The sequence below is a fragment of the Amphiprion ocellaris genome, chromosome 12 (genome assembly GCF_022539595.1).
Source record: "Amphiprion ocellaris isolate individual 3 ecotype Okinawa chromosome 12, ASM2253959v1, whole genome shotgun sequence".
Lineage (NCBI taxonomy): Eukaryota > Metazoa > Chordata > Actinopteri > Pomacentridae > Amphiprion > Amphiprion ocellaris.
The window spans coordinates 20,831,152-20,845,260 of NC_072777.1; the positions used below are offsets into that span (position 1 = coordinate 20,831,152).

The 14,109-nt window shown below is 38.1% G+C and overlaps 1 protein-coding gene across 6 annotated transcripts in view; it reads left to right on the top strand.

Moving 5' to 3' along the window:
• Positions 1-14,109, top strand: part of LOC111588989 (DNA (cytosine-5)-methyltransferase 3A-like) — a 78,184-nt gene that overhangs the window by 35,779 nt on the left and 28,296 nt on the right. The gene's annotated exons all lie outside the window — the stretch shown is intronic.

The window sequence follows — 14,109 nt, forward strand, 5'->3', positions numbered from 1 at the left end:
ATATTGAGATGAAACCTGAAATACATATTCTGCAAACTTGCGAGACTTGTATTAACTTGTTAAAAATGGGTATAAAATGGACTCAGAGTTGGAGTAATTTTTTTATTTTTAAATTATTGGATGTTCAAGCAGTGTTTTATTGTAGTTTTTATTGTAGACCTTTTTTTCCTATCTAAGGGTGTTATACTTGTCTGGATATGTGACTGTCCGTGTCATGTGAAGTTTATCATCTCTCTAAGTCCACAAGAGTCTGCATGGACCCTCCACACACGTTTGTGTGCAGCCCAACATTGGTGTCACACAGCGACTATGCTACAAGGGCAATAGTCTGCATGGTCAGCAGTTACATATACGAAGAATGTATAAATATGACCTACTGGTTGTATGTAATGGAACCTTCAAAACAGACTTCCACAAACTAGAAAAGGGGTATAATGACAACAACTATGTGTCTGTGAATGTCTACATCTGTCTGTATGCACATCCACACTGCAGTATGATCACAGCTTAAGATCATGAAAAGCTTATTATACCTATCAGAGGTGAACTGTCTCTTTGGTATGTGTGACTATAAGCATATCCTCTGTTTTTATGTAAATGTAACTACTAATTCTGAACTACAGCTCAGAATATTGTACTGGTGAAATATAGTACTAAATTTCACATTGAATGAAGAACTTAAGATGAGAAATAAAAAGAAAAATGCTACACATTGTGGCCAGACAAGGCAAATTCATCTATGTAGCACATTTTATACCTGTTTACCCTGTAAACAGTCTATCATCTCCAGCCTGCTAGAGAAAAAGTTTGTGCACGTTTCTTTAGATCATATGATTTGACATCAGTCTCTGACCCTTTATGATATTTTAGGGTGACAGAAAGCAGATTTTGTTCTTGATTTGATGTGATGACCAAAATTTAGGTCCGGAGCCAGAGTAACATTAAAATTTCGAGCTGAATGAGGAAAAGAAAAAGAAAACAAGAAGAGAGCGATTCAATAAAGAAAGGGAGGAGTGAGTAAAAAAGGGGGACTGGATGTAGAAGGACAGAAAGCAGGCAAGAAAATAAAAATATTTTAGACATTTAAATGAGATGTAAAGCAAAGGAAAAAGTAGATACTGTCAAAGTGAAGGACGGAGGGGAAGAGGAGAAAGAAAAACAGAAAAAATGTATGCATGTGTGTGTTTGACAGAAAGACAGAAAGGGGTGAAATCAGTGATGGAGACAGAGGTTAATCAGTTCCAGGTTTCTGGTGTGTGTGTGTGTTTGTGTGTGTGTGTGTGTTCTGTCAGTCAGTTGAACTGCATCCAGCTGTTAGCACTCCCATCAGGATCCCATCTCACTGCTGTCTGAAGGAAACCTGGTAACTCTGCAAAGTCGTTTCCATGTTGGGATAAAAAAAAAATCTGGCACTGATTCATTTCATGTCTGCAGCCAAGAAAAAATACTGAGTGGGTGTGTCGTATACTCTTCTTATTAGAGTATGCCTCCTTTGTCCCTTTAACACCAGTTAACCTCCTCTCGTGCTGATTTTATTTAACGAGGTGCACGCTGCACACTTTTCAGCTATAACCTTGTTTTGACCCCTACTCTCTCAATGCGGTATGCAGTCAAATGCATGACCTCCAGAAGTTTCTGTTATAAGATTGTATCAATAATGACTTTCATATGACATAATAAGAGCAATTTAAATGTGTTCAAGTTTACTTTCAGTGTTTCATGCCAAAATTGTGTGCTTGAGGCCTTGAGAACAAATGCGTAGAATTATTTTCCCTCAAAGCTGATTGTTTTGAATATTTTAAAACATGCATAAATACATGTTTACATCAGCTTTACATCATTTAACAATTAAAATAATTGACAAATAATCATCACCCTTCTTAAAACCACTGTAAGCTTGATTTATACTTCTACATGGAATCTATTACATATCTGATGGCTTCTCTCTTTTTTGCGTTGCAGTAGGCTATTTAAAGTAAAAGCAACTGTTTGGCAACATTTATTAGCTACAACTCCGACATGATCCACTCCTATTCAGTCACCTTTGCATGAAGTACACAGAGAAGACACACCAGCTAAAAACATGACTTGGAATGAATGTTGTTGTTGATGATGTTGTTTCGTATCTGCTGTATAAGTAAATCATGGCTGTTATATCAGAACTGTACGCTGAACTCGGAGATCACTCATACCTACAAAATTGTTAACCTGGCGAAAAAAGTTCCTTAATTTGTAGTTTCTTACGTTTTCTGCAATGAAGCAGATACTTGTTGAATCACTATTTATGTACTTTTTTCAGTGTAAGAGCACATCTAACAAAATGCTTTCAAGTTCTTTTTCAGTTAAAAAAAGAGGGGTGAAATGGTGAATGTTCAGGGTTCATATGCACGGATGTACAGCATCCATCCATCCATCCATCCATCCATCCATCCATCCATCCATCCATCCATCCATCACTTTTCTATACACCATTTAATCCTCATTAGGGTTGTGGGGGGCTGGAGTCTATCCCAGCTGACTCAGGGTGAAGACAGGGGACACAATAGACAGGTCGAGTCTATCACAGGGCAACACATAGAGACAAACAATCGTACTCACATTCACACCTATGGACAATTTAGAATCAACAATTAACCTCAGCATGTTTTTAGACTGTGGGAGGAAGCCAGAGAAAACCCACGCTGCACAGGGTGAACATGCAAACTCCATGCAGAAAGATCCCAGAATACTCTATCTACAAGTATGGTTTGTAAGTCCAGTTTCAGATAGCTACAGTATATCTAGTCATAATTCAAGTTCAAGATGTCTTTACTTCCTCTCAATTTATGGTATCTATTTTGTCTTGTTAGTCTTAGATAAAATTTGATTAGTCAAAATGATTTCGTAGATTGCTCAAGCTGGATTTCTGTATATTCAAACTGTATTTACAGATATCTGTAATTAGAATTTTGACATTGCAGATATGTGTAGCTACAGAAGAAGTTATGGCAAGTCGGAGGCAGCTTGCTTTTCAGACGTACTGTGGCATTCTAACATAGGCCATATGTATACATGTACAGTCCACGCACTGCAACCGGAACTACATATGACCAGACATTTTACTGCCACGTCAGAGCATCCTGGACTCAGAGTTGAAGTAAATTTCAACCACAAGTCTCTGATGAATGTAGCACTTATTCTTTACTAACTCCTTGCTACTGAGCTTTTCCTAGTTCATTGCATTTTCTAACAAACTTACCCATCACAGCAGCCATCATTACCTCTGCCAGCACTGGGTAAATACTTTCCTGGACCAATACCCAATGGGCACAACAATTTGAACTAGTCAAAATGACGTTTCAATTATTTTAACCAGTACAAACCGAATTGCAGATATCCGTAACTTTGACTGGTCAGAATGACAGTATAGACACCTGGAATAAAAATTCAGACTAGTCACAATGTAGCTACGACTGCTCAAAATGTTGATATCTGTAATCTGTAAAAACACAAAAAAACGTACCATTTCCATTGCGTAAATAGACACCGGTTTGTAATGCTATGCTACTGTATCAACTTTAACAAACAGGCCTTCTTGCTGTAGGGCTTTTCTGCCCATTAGTGGCCAGAGAGTAAGTTAGTGCAGCTCTGTATAACTGTGTAACTTTCACAGTGTGTGTGTGTGTGTGTGTGTGTGTGTGTGTGTGTGTGTGTGTGTGTGTGTGTGTGTGTGTGTGTGTGTGTGTGTGTGTGTGTGTGTCTGTGTGTGTGTCTGTGTGTGTGTGTATGAGAGAGAGAGAGGTCCTGACCCCTAACACTTCCTACTGCCTTGTCAACTCAGAGGCTTACCTAACCTTTGACCTCAACCCATGTACACACCTCACACACGCATACATAAACACAAACCTGAATTGTGTGAATGTTGTCATCACTTTTAGGGCTACCAGACATAGCCTAACTCTACACCACCACTCTCTGTCCATGTGTGTGTTGTTCACCTAAACATCTGTTAGGTGAAGGAGCCACTAAATCACACACAGTCCAGTGCTGGCCAATCAGCACAGAGGGTAAAGAAGGCTAGAGGGCGAGTGTATCTGAGGAGACACACAGAAAGGAAGGAGTAGGAGGAAGAGGAGGAGGTGAAAGAGAGACAGACCAAGAAAATGACAGAGAGGAAGAGAGCCAGGGAGGAAGGGTTGCAGTTGCAGAGCTGCCATGTCCGGCCTGTAAGTGATTTAACTTTTTAAAATTTCTGTATGTGCACTTGTTGCAGAGACTGTTCAGACATGTATGCCTGAATTCTTATTTTTTAAATGGGAAGTGATACAAGCTGATTTTGTTGCCAAGTCATTTCAAGGCAAGTTTGTTTTCATGCTTGCTGCCTCAAGCAAAATGATGTTTAATTCAGTTGTTTTTAATGCTCTCTGGTGGCTTTATGCCAAGTGTATGGAGTGAAACATCTGAGGGAGAGTTTGAATTGATTTAGTGGAGGCCATTTTTGTTTATTTGTTTGTTTTGGAGGGAAAGGGCAGTGTTTTGGTTAGCAGTTTTAAAGCTTTTTGCACTTTTCCTACAAGCTGAAAGAGTATGCAAATGGCTCCCTGCTATGTTAACCCTTTAACTCCAACCCCCTCTTGGTTTGGTCTGCCTAAATAACATGCACGAATACATTAGAATCAGTGATTACTACATCCCTGCTTCAACATTTTCTGGATTTACAATGGGCCATCTGAGCAAAGCACAGTTTAAGACAGTGGTGCCCAACTTTTTTGTGCCTTGTGACAAAACAACCTCTACTTGCACAAAAAGATTAAAGATTAGAAGGGAATCTGAAACAAAATGCATAACTTGGTATTGCATCAGTGTTTTCTTGTCCTCCTGAGATCTCTCCAGTTTATCTTGTAACCACTTGTAGAGGTCTGGACTGCAGGTTGGAAACTTGTGATATAGCATACAGTAAAACATATGATAGAGATGTTAAAATCAGAATATTATTTTTCTGGATTATGGTTTCAGCATTTTAACAATTCATGCCAGCCTTCTTAAACCATGGATTTTTGCTTGGATGTCATTGTCATCTAAACAAACTGTAGAGGATATTGCATAGTACTATACTAATAGCAGTTTGTGAACGTTCTGTACAGTTGTAGCATCAAAAAACAATAGTTGTAAATGGTGAAGTATTGTAAGAGAACACCAAACCACCAAGTATGACTCTGCCGAGTTAATGTCAGGCTTGGTACATTTTGGTTTTGTCCTGAAACAGTCAGCAGACAGGCATTTTTGATCCATGTTATTGCAAGTGATAATTGTGTTCTCTGTTTATTTGTTTCTATGTTTTTGGAGAAGAGTATACATTTAATCTAACAGCCTAATATGTTAATAATTAGGAGCAACACCACATAAGCATCAATACACTGTAGAGTTAACTTCAGGTGGAAGATTTGTTTGCAAGTTTAAAGCATTTAAACTTGCAAAGATCGCATGGATCACATGCAAATGGTTATAAATATGTTCCTAACGTGAAAACAACACCAAACCACCAGTACAATATTACAGAGGTTGTTTGGGCTATCATATTCTGAGAAGTGCACTTTTCTGTTTACTTGTGTGTTTGGTTTTTAGAGAATCAAGGCTCAGATTAGGTTGAAATTTAAAATGTTCCCACTTTCGCACTGGCTGAGTAGGCATGTCAAAGAATATAAATATAAATATATATAAATATATAAATATAAATCCACATTTTGTCTTTTTGGGAAAAGGATCTCTGTTAAAAAAATTTCCACTTTTTCACTCATCAGAAATACCTGTAGTCAGCCACCAATTATGTGAATAAATCCAAATCATCAACAAGACACAAAATATTGTGCTGATAGAATAACATTAGTTTTGGTACAAACAAACATTGTTTGGTTCACTTTTATTACAAGATGATTTTTTTTATGTTCTCTGGGGTCAGATTAACACTTTAAAATATAACAGTGTTCCATTGGCTAGACAGGCATGCAAATGGCCACAGAATGTGTAAATAATTGGAAAACAACACCAATTCACAAAATGATTGTGCTACAATCAGGTGAAAGACTTTGTTATTGTCCTTAAACAGCCATTAGACAGATGTTGTTTCATGCGTCTCCCTATAAGAGACCTGAGGAGAGCTTCATGGAAAACACTGATTGTTTTTCATGTCCCACGGCTGCAATCGATGCTAATGAAAGTCACTTGGTGTGTTGCCTATTGACAATGTGAGAGAGGGTCTTAACTGCTCTTTTAATTGTAGTGTGTGTGAAGTGTTGGGCAAAGTCGGGTTCGTTTGGAGGTCAGGGTCAGTCATGCTCATAAAGGGGGCGTGGCTTAAGAAATGGCTCATTGGTTAGGTCATTGGGTGAAGGGTCAGAGATCAAGGGGGCGGCACTAAGAGTGAACACACTGACCAGGCCACAGGGTCCATCAAAGTTCAGAGTTGTAACTTACAACATTACAACCGCGCTCTGTCTTTCTACCCCCTCCTGTTTTTATTTGTCCCTCACGTGAAAACACACATCGACCTTAAAGCATCTGCACATTCCAACTTCATTTTACTGATTCCAAGCAGTTTGCTTTTACAACAGCATGGCAATGGCAACTAATATCTTACTAAATATTCTCAGTTACATCACCAGCAAACACTACATTATACCCGCTGAACTATTCAGTGGAGGCATTTCTTTTACATTAAAAACATACTTTCACAACACTCCTGAGCTCTTTAGATTATCTTTGTGATGTGTTTTCAAAGCCCCGCATGTAGTTCATTTTCAGTTTTATAGTTTTCAACTATGTCATGACGCATTAAAATTGTATTTGTTGAAGGAATTCAAGGACTATTTCTTTGACAGAAAGACTTGTAGAAAAGCAAGCCCCAAAAAGCCATTAATATAAAAATGAAAAGTACATGGCTGTGGGATGAAATTTGGGACCAAAATGCTGGTTAACCCAGAAAATGTTGTGCACCCTAATCTTAGAGTGGAAACCTTGAATGATGTCCAGCAAAGTGGGAGTCTTCCAGTTAAAATGCTGCCAAGTGGCTTAATTACTGTATGTTTTATAGGTTAGTAGGTAATTTAAAATCTCACCATCATCATGCTTTTACTGATTTCAGCATCTATAACTTAAATGTTAAACAGGTACACACAGTTGTAAAAGAGTATTAAGCTAGAACTTAAATTTTATACTTATATAGAGTCAGAGTTTGTGAGAAAGGCTTTGGTTGCCTTTGAGTCATCTGACAGATGTGTGGGCAGAAAACAAAAGATGACTCCAACACACCTTCTGTTGCACTTGATTGTATTGGCCTGAGGTGAAATTGTCAAGTGTCCAAGGCTGATGAGAAATTTTATGAATATCTCTCATAACAGGCTGTAGCTACATTTAGAGCTTAAACATTCTGTTTTTCATTCTGTTATTGTAACTGATGATAATGCTGATAACAAAATCTCATAATTATACTTTCTTGTACATTGTGTTCTCTGTAAGAGCTCCATATAATACCTTGAGGACTTAAATGAGTGCACAAAATTTCTTAATATCTGCTTTCAGTGTGAAAGCCCAAATAGAAAAGGGTGCAACCACTCAGCTATAGACCATGATCACTTTTATTTTAATTCTTTACATTTACTTTCATATTTACAAACATAACAACAAAAAGAAGCAAAACATGATAGAAGCAATCATTTTAAAGACTCTATAGCTTTGAGTGCATGTAAAATAACAGTTATATTGTACATTCACTGCCACCAGTTATTCATTTACCACAGTATAAATATAGTCAGAAGTGATACATCCTTTTGTGTTTTTTGAGAACTGCTCTTTGGTTGCCTGAAGCTGACCCTTTAGTTTATTTCAGACCACAGCTTTGCTTTCACAGAAACCTAAGCTGATGAATACAAATTTGTCTGTCACCAGTGAGTCATCTTCATCCCTGAAAGCAGCAAAACTTCCTGGTGGAGTGTTCAATCAGCCAGTGTTGCCAAGCAACAAACACAGTTTCATCCTGTAAGCAGGACTTCGGCTGTTGTTCTCTTAATAACACAAGTCAAGTCCAAGTCTTCTAATGAGATGATCCGGTCCAGATGCTGACTGAAGTGTTCAAGTTTCTTTGACAACTGCAGCAACACAGTGTAGATGAGACGAGGTGAAAGTCCAGTGATTGCTGTGGGAAAATCGGGTCTCTGATGAAATAAATGGTAACATTTACTAGCACATGGAGTACAAGAGTAAGGGATTCATTTAAGTCATTTAAATATGAGATTTTTTGTTAATCGCTGCAAAGGCAGTGCACTTTTTTAAAGCTAAAACATAAAGACTGTAAGTGTAATACATATGGATCATGCTAGCAGCTCTTTGAGGTTGTACGAATGCATAGCGTAGGTGTAAGCTAAATGCTAACACCAGCAAGCTAACATGCTCACAATGTCAGCATTAACTTACTGATGTTTAACTAATATATTGTTTATAATGTAAAATGTACCACAATCATAGTTTAGCATATTAGTCACTTAACAGTTGCCAAATAGCAAAAGCACAACTTAAGCAAATGGAAATGTTTAGTTGTACTGATTCTGTCGTACAGTCATGGCCAAAAATATTGGTACCCCTGGAATTTTTCCAGAAAATACACCATTTCTCCCAGAAATTGTTGCAACCACAAATGTTTTTGGTATACGCCTGTCTATTTCCTTCATGTGCACTGGAAAAACACAAAAAAGCAGAAGAAAAAAGCCAAAATTGACATAATTTTACACAAGACTCAAAGAATGGGCCAGACAAAATTGTTGGCATCCTCAACTCAGTATTTGGTTGCACACCCTTTGGATGAAATAACTGAAACCAATCGTTTCCTATAACTTTCAACAAGCTTCTTACACCTCTCAAATGGAATTTTGGACCACTTTTCTTTTGCAAACTGCTCCAGGTCTCTTAGATTTGAAGAGTGCCTTCTTGCAACAGCAATTCTGAGATCACTCCATAGATGTTCAATGGGATTTAGATCCAGACTCATTGCTGGCCACTTCAGAACTCTCCAGCGCTTTGTCTCCAACCATTTCTTGGTGCTATTTGAGGTATGATTCGGGTCATTGTCCTGCTGGAACACCCATGACCTCTGATGCAGACCCAGCTTTCTGACACTAGGCCCTACATTGTGGCCCAAAATATTTTGATAGTCTCCAGATTTCATGATTCCTTGCACACCGTCAAGGCACCCAGTGCCAGAGGCAGCAAAACAACCCCAAAACATCTTTGAACCTCCACCATGTTTGACTGTAGGTACTGTGTTCTTTTCTTGGTAGGCCTCATTCTGTTTTCTGCAAACAGTAGAAAGACATGTTTTTCCAAAAAGCTCTACCTTAGTCTCATCTGTCCACAAAACGTTCTCCAAGAAGGACTGAGGCTTACTCCGGTACATTTTTGCAAACTCCAGTCTGGCTTTTTTATGTCTCTTTGTCAGCAGTGGGGTTCTCCTCAGTCTCCTGCCATAGCACTTCTTCTCATTCAGATGATGACGTATGGTCTGAACTGACACTTTTGCACTCTGAGTCTGCAGGACAGCCTGAATTTGTGTGGAAGTTGACTGAGGACATTTATCCACCATTCGAACCATCCTGAGTTGTATTCTTTCGTCAGTTTTTCTGTTCCGTCCCCATCCAGGGAGATTAGCTACAGTTCCATGGGTTATGAACTTCTTGATTATATTACACACAGCGGACAAAGGAATTTCAAGATCTCTGGAGATGCTCTTGTAACCTTGAGACTGTTCAGATTTTTTCCACAATGTTGCTTCTTCCTCAGACACTTCTCAGCTCTTCTTTCTCTTCTCCATGCTTGGTGTGACACACATAGGCACACATAGACACAAAGGTTGGGTCAACTTTTATACATTCTAACTGCCTTCAGGTGTGATTTCTATATTGCCAGCACCTGTTGCTTGCCACAGATGAATTTAGACGAGCATCACATGCTTGAAATAAAATGATTTACCCACAGTTTTAAAAGGGTGCCAACAATTATGTCCGGCCCATTTTTTGAGTTTTGTGTAAAATTATGTCAATTTTGACTTTTTTCTTCTGCTTTTTTGTGTTTTTCCAATGCACATGAAGGATATAAACATGTGTATACCAAAAACATTTGTAATTGCAACAATTTCTGGGAGAAATGGTGTATTTTCTGGAAAAATTCCAGGGCTGCCAATATTTTCGGCCATGACTGTAAATCAGAGTACATTCTGAGAAGGACATGCACATATTTGTACACCAAATCTAGTGACCAGTCAGAGAGTTTAGAGACTTTTCAATTAAACAAGAGAAAGTCTGGTGACATTGTTGTCTGTACAGCACTATGTGCTGATCAGTTAGGTAGATGTTATGATATTTCACTATATTTCAAGTGAAAGCTTTGACCCACTGCTTTTCACGGCAGTCCATTCAGCATGTCTGCCTCTGGAGCCACACTGTTTGCATGGCTAAAAAGTTAAGGGTAAAATGGCAGTGCTGCTTAATAAAGAATACAATACAATAACTTTATTAATCCCCGAAGGGAAATTCAATGTGAAGGAAGGAATCATTTAAATATTTAAACGTTTCAAAATGCAATAAATGCAACATGAACACATAAAGACTGTGTGAAAGTTCTAGGCACTCGTTTTACCATCATTGAATATCATCAGGGAGCCATCTCTGTCAATCCTAAATTCATTGTGCAATATGACAGCGACCCCAAACATACAGCCAGAGTTGTAAAGAACTATCTTTAGCCACATGAAGAGCAAGGAGTCCTGCAACAGATGATATTAACCCACAGAGCCCTGGACTCCATAATATGGAGTCAGTCTGGAATTCTATGAAGAGAACAAACACTGACACAAAATAAGTCCACAAAGCAACTATGGCAAGTTCTCCAAGCACAACTACTTACCAGTCGTGTATCTTGTTTTATTTTTTGAACTGCTAAATTAAAAGTAAAGTATCCTAACTTTACTTTCAGTTCCTCACTCTTTTTGCCCAGTGCAGAGTTAAAGGAAGAAGATGAAAAACATGTCATATATGTTGTTTACTGTGGCTGCAGGAACTTCTTGTTGAAGCCTCCCAGATGTTTTAGAAACCAGTGACGACATATGGAGATTCCCTTACAGTGCACATGTGTGTGTGTGTGTGTGTGTGTGTGTGTTGGTCTGTGTCTTTGTGTGTGTGGTTTGTCTATGATCCATGTAACAGGCTGATTAGGATTTTATGAGGTCAGAGGTCAACAGGAGCAGGGAAAAGCAACCTTCTCACCTCCAGGTCAAACTGAGGAGAGCACTGTCATGACCCTGCACTCTTACTTTTACTGTCTGTTCCACTTAAATTTATGCCCTCAGCTCGCCATCTTCCTCCTCTGTTATATTCTACTTTTCTTTCTACCTAGAGGAATGCAGCAGAATGTTTTCCCCAGTTTGTTTCAAACATTCATTCCATTATATTATTGGTTTCCAGCACTGCAGGAGCAGAAACCAACTGGTTGTCTCCAGTGTTCAAATATTTTTAGGTCATGAAAATGCTGTGGAAGAATCATGGGATCTTCCATGTGGACCACAGTGAAAATCTTGCGATGTAGTAGCCAGTGAGGTCATGATTATTTTTTATTTGGTCTGCTTTTTTGTTGTCGAGAGCTCAACCTACAAACACGTTACTGTGTCATCTTTTAGATGTGAAATATTTGATTGCATTTCTGCTCGTGGCTATTACTGCTAATCAGAGGTGGATTTACTTAGATGCTGTACTCTGTAATTTTGCATCATTCAGTTGAACTGGGGTGCTTGCATTTTGTATTTACACTTCTTTTTCATTTCATTTCATTTCAGAGGGTAATACCAATTTAACTCAACTGCACTGTTTTGCAGCCATAGTTGCAAATTATTTAGAAGTTTTTACACACAAAACATAAGATCGATTTTTTAAAAAAGAAAGTAAAGTCTGGTTACACATTTAATGCACCCACACCTCAGTTTAACCAAAAAGAAGATGTTTTTTTGCATGACAGGGCATCAGTAATAATAATACAGTAATGTGGCCATCTGATATGTACTATTACTTTTATTATTTATAGAAATAATTCAACACCCAGGAAAATATTCTTGTCCTTAACTACCAAGCTACAGCCTGCAGCTAGTTAGCTTAGTTTAGCATGCAGTCAAGTCACTGCTATTTATGCAGCACCTTTAAAAAAAAGTTGCAGTTGCTTTCCATTAGTAAAAAATGATTGGTGCTATGAATTAATCTAACAATTTTCAGTATTGGGGTCATGACTCACAGTGTTAATTGTGACTTGAATGTACCGGAGTAATTTCCATAAAAAGGATTCAAAACCTACAAGATACAATCGTAAATACAACTTTACCAGACTATAGTAAATATTAAGACTGAAACCCTACAGTATCATTATTATAGAAATACCTGACTAGTTTTAAGTTAAAGTTTTGATCCTAGAAATCGAAGGGGTCCCTGGATCAAATTTTTTTTCTTTGTTTTATATGTATTATTTTCTGTTTTTTATTTTTAGAAACAGCTAGCCTGGCTTTGTTCTTGTTTATTTATTTCACACAGAAAATGAAGGGTAAAAACAATCTATTGTGGTCATATTTAGCATCTAAACTCTGCTTGTAATAATGTTTTTGTAATGGTATAGTGTAGTACTTTATCGGAAATTACCGACTAGAAACTCTGACCTTCCATAGCTTTTGTCTGTCTTCTTGTCTCCCACTCAAAGTGCTTCACTTACTTTCTGTCTGTGTTGTATTCTCCAGCCTTATAATATAATCCTATTTACTCTCTGGCTCTTTGTCTTCTCTCGCTCTCTCTCCTTCCTGAGTTGAACCCATTGAACTGCCTCCCCACCGCACCCTTTCTCCCAACTTGCTTCCTGTTTAGAGGAACAATTAAAGGATTGTTCCTCCTGCTCGGGGCACTAAGGCGTTGATTTAGAACGGCCACCACATCAGCTGGAAAGACCCACATAAAGCATCACTTATGAAAATTCCTTGAAGGACAGTGTTTGTCTATAGAAGTAAAGGAAAAAGGTTGTAATAGATGAGGAAACACAAGAGGAGACATATTCCTTGGCAGGCGCCGGCATGTTGAACGTGATCAATGACAATAATATGCAAGAGAGATTGTAGCTGGTATGATAGTTGACAAAACAGCCATTTTGTGATCAGTCTCTGTCAGTAAATCTTCCTTTTCAATAGGGCCAGACTTCTATTGCTATTTGTGTGTATTCACCACTTCTAATCATATGAACTCCAAGCAGTTTTTTGGTGTTTTTTGCTCCTGTCGCTGTTTTATCCATTGTGGACTCGTTTTTCATTGCAAAATAAAGCCTTGCACCTCTATGGAGGCAGAACAATCACAAGTAGAAAGAACTCAGAAATGTCTTTTGCTCAGTATAACTTGAATATAATTTGAAGAAACCTGGGGTCAACATATACACAATTTTTCAAAGTGACAACAGATGTTACCAATGAAACAATGGTGTCAATATGTAAACATAGCCTGCAGTTCAGCCAAAAAGCCACTGAGGTTTTGTCACAGGACTGGTGGTTGCAGCTAAGCTAATTCTCAGTTGCACTGAATAAAGCGATTTTGATGAAATATCACAAGCGAAAGCTTAGATTTGGTTAATTTTTCCAATGGAACCAGAAGTCACACATTGATGAAACAAAAGTCGCTATCTCAAATAAATGGTGTAATTTTGGAGTTTATTTTAAAGATTACATGACTTTTAAACGCACTGGCGGGGTTTGGAATTCAAAAGGTTGAATTTTGCTCATCAGACATCCCCAAACTATGACAACGTAAATCTATTTCTGTCACAGAACTGTTTCACACTTGACATTGCATCTGGGCATGCATGGACAATTATTTTCTACTCTGGCAGCCTTTTGTTGTTTTATGTCTATGGGTTTGTTGATGTGGAGAGCCTCTATTCTGAACCTTAGACAACAAGAATGAAAGAAATGCCTCAAAACTAGTGTTGATTTTAATAGTTGTGGGAGAAAGTAGAAAGCACTGACTGGATGTTGGTTTTCATTCTTTTTTTTCATACATTTTGGATTTGTTT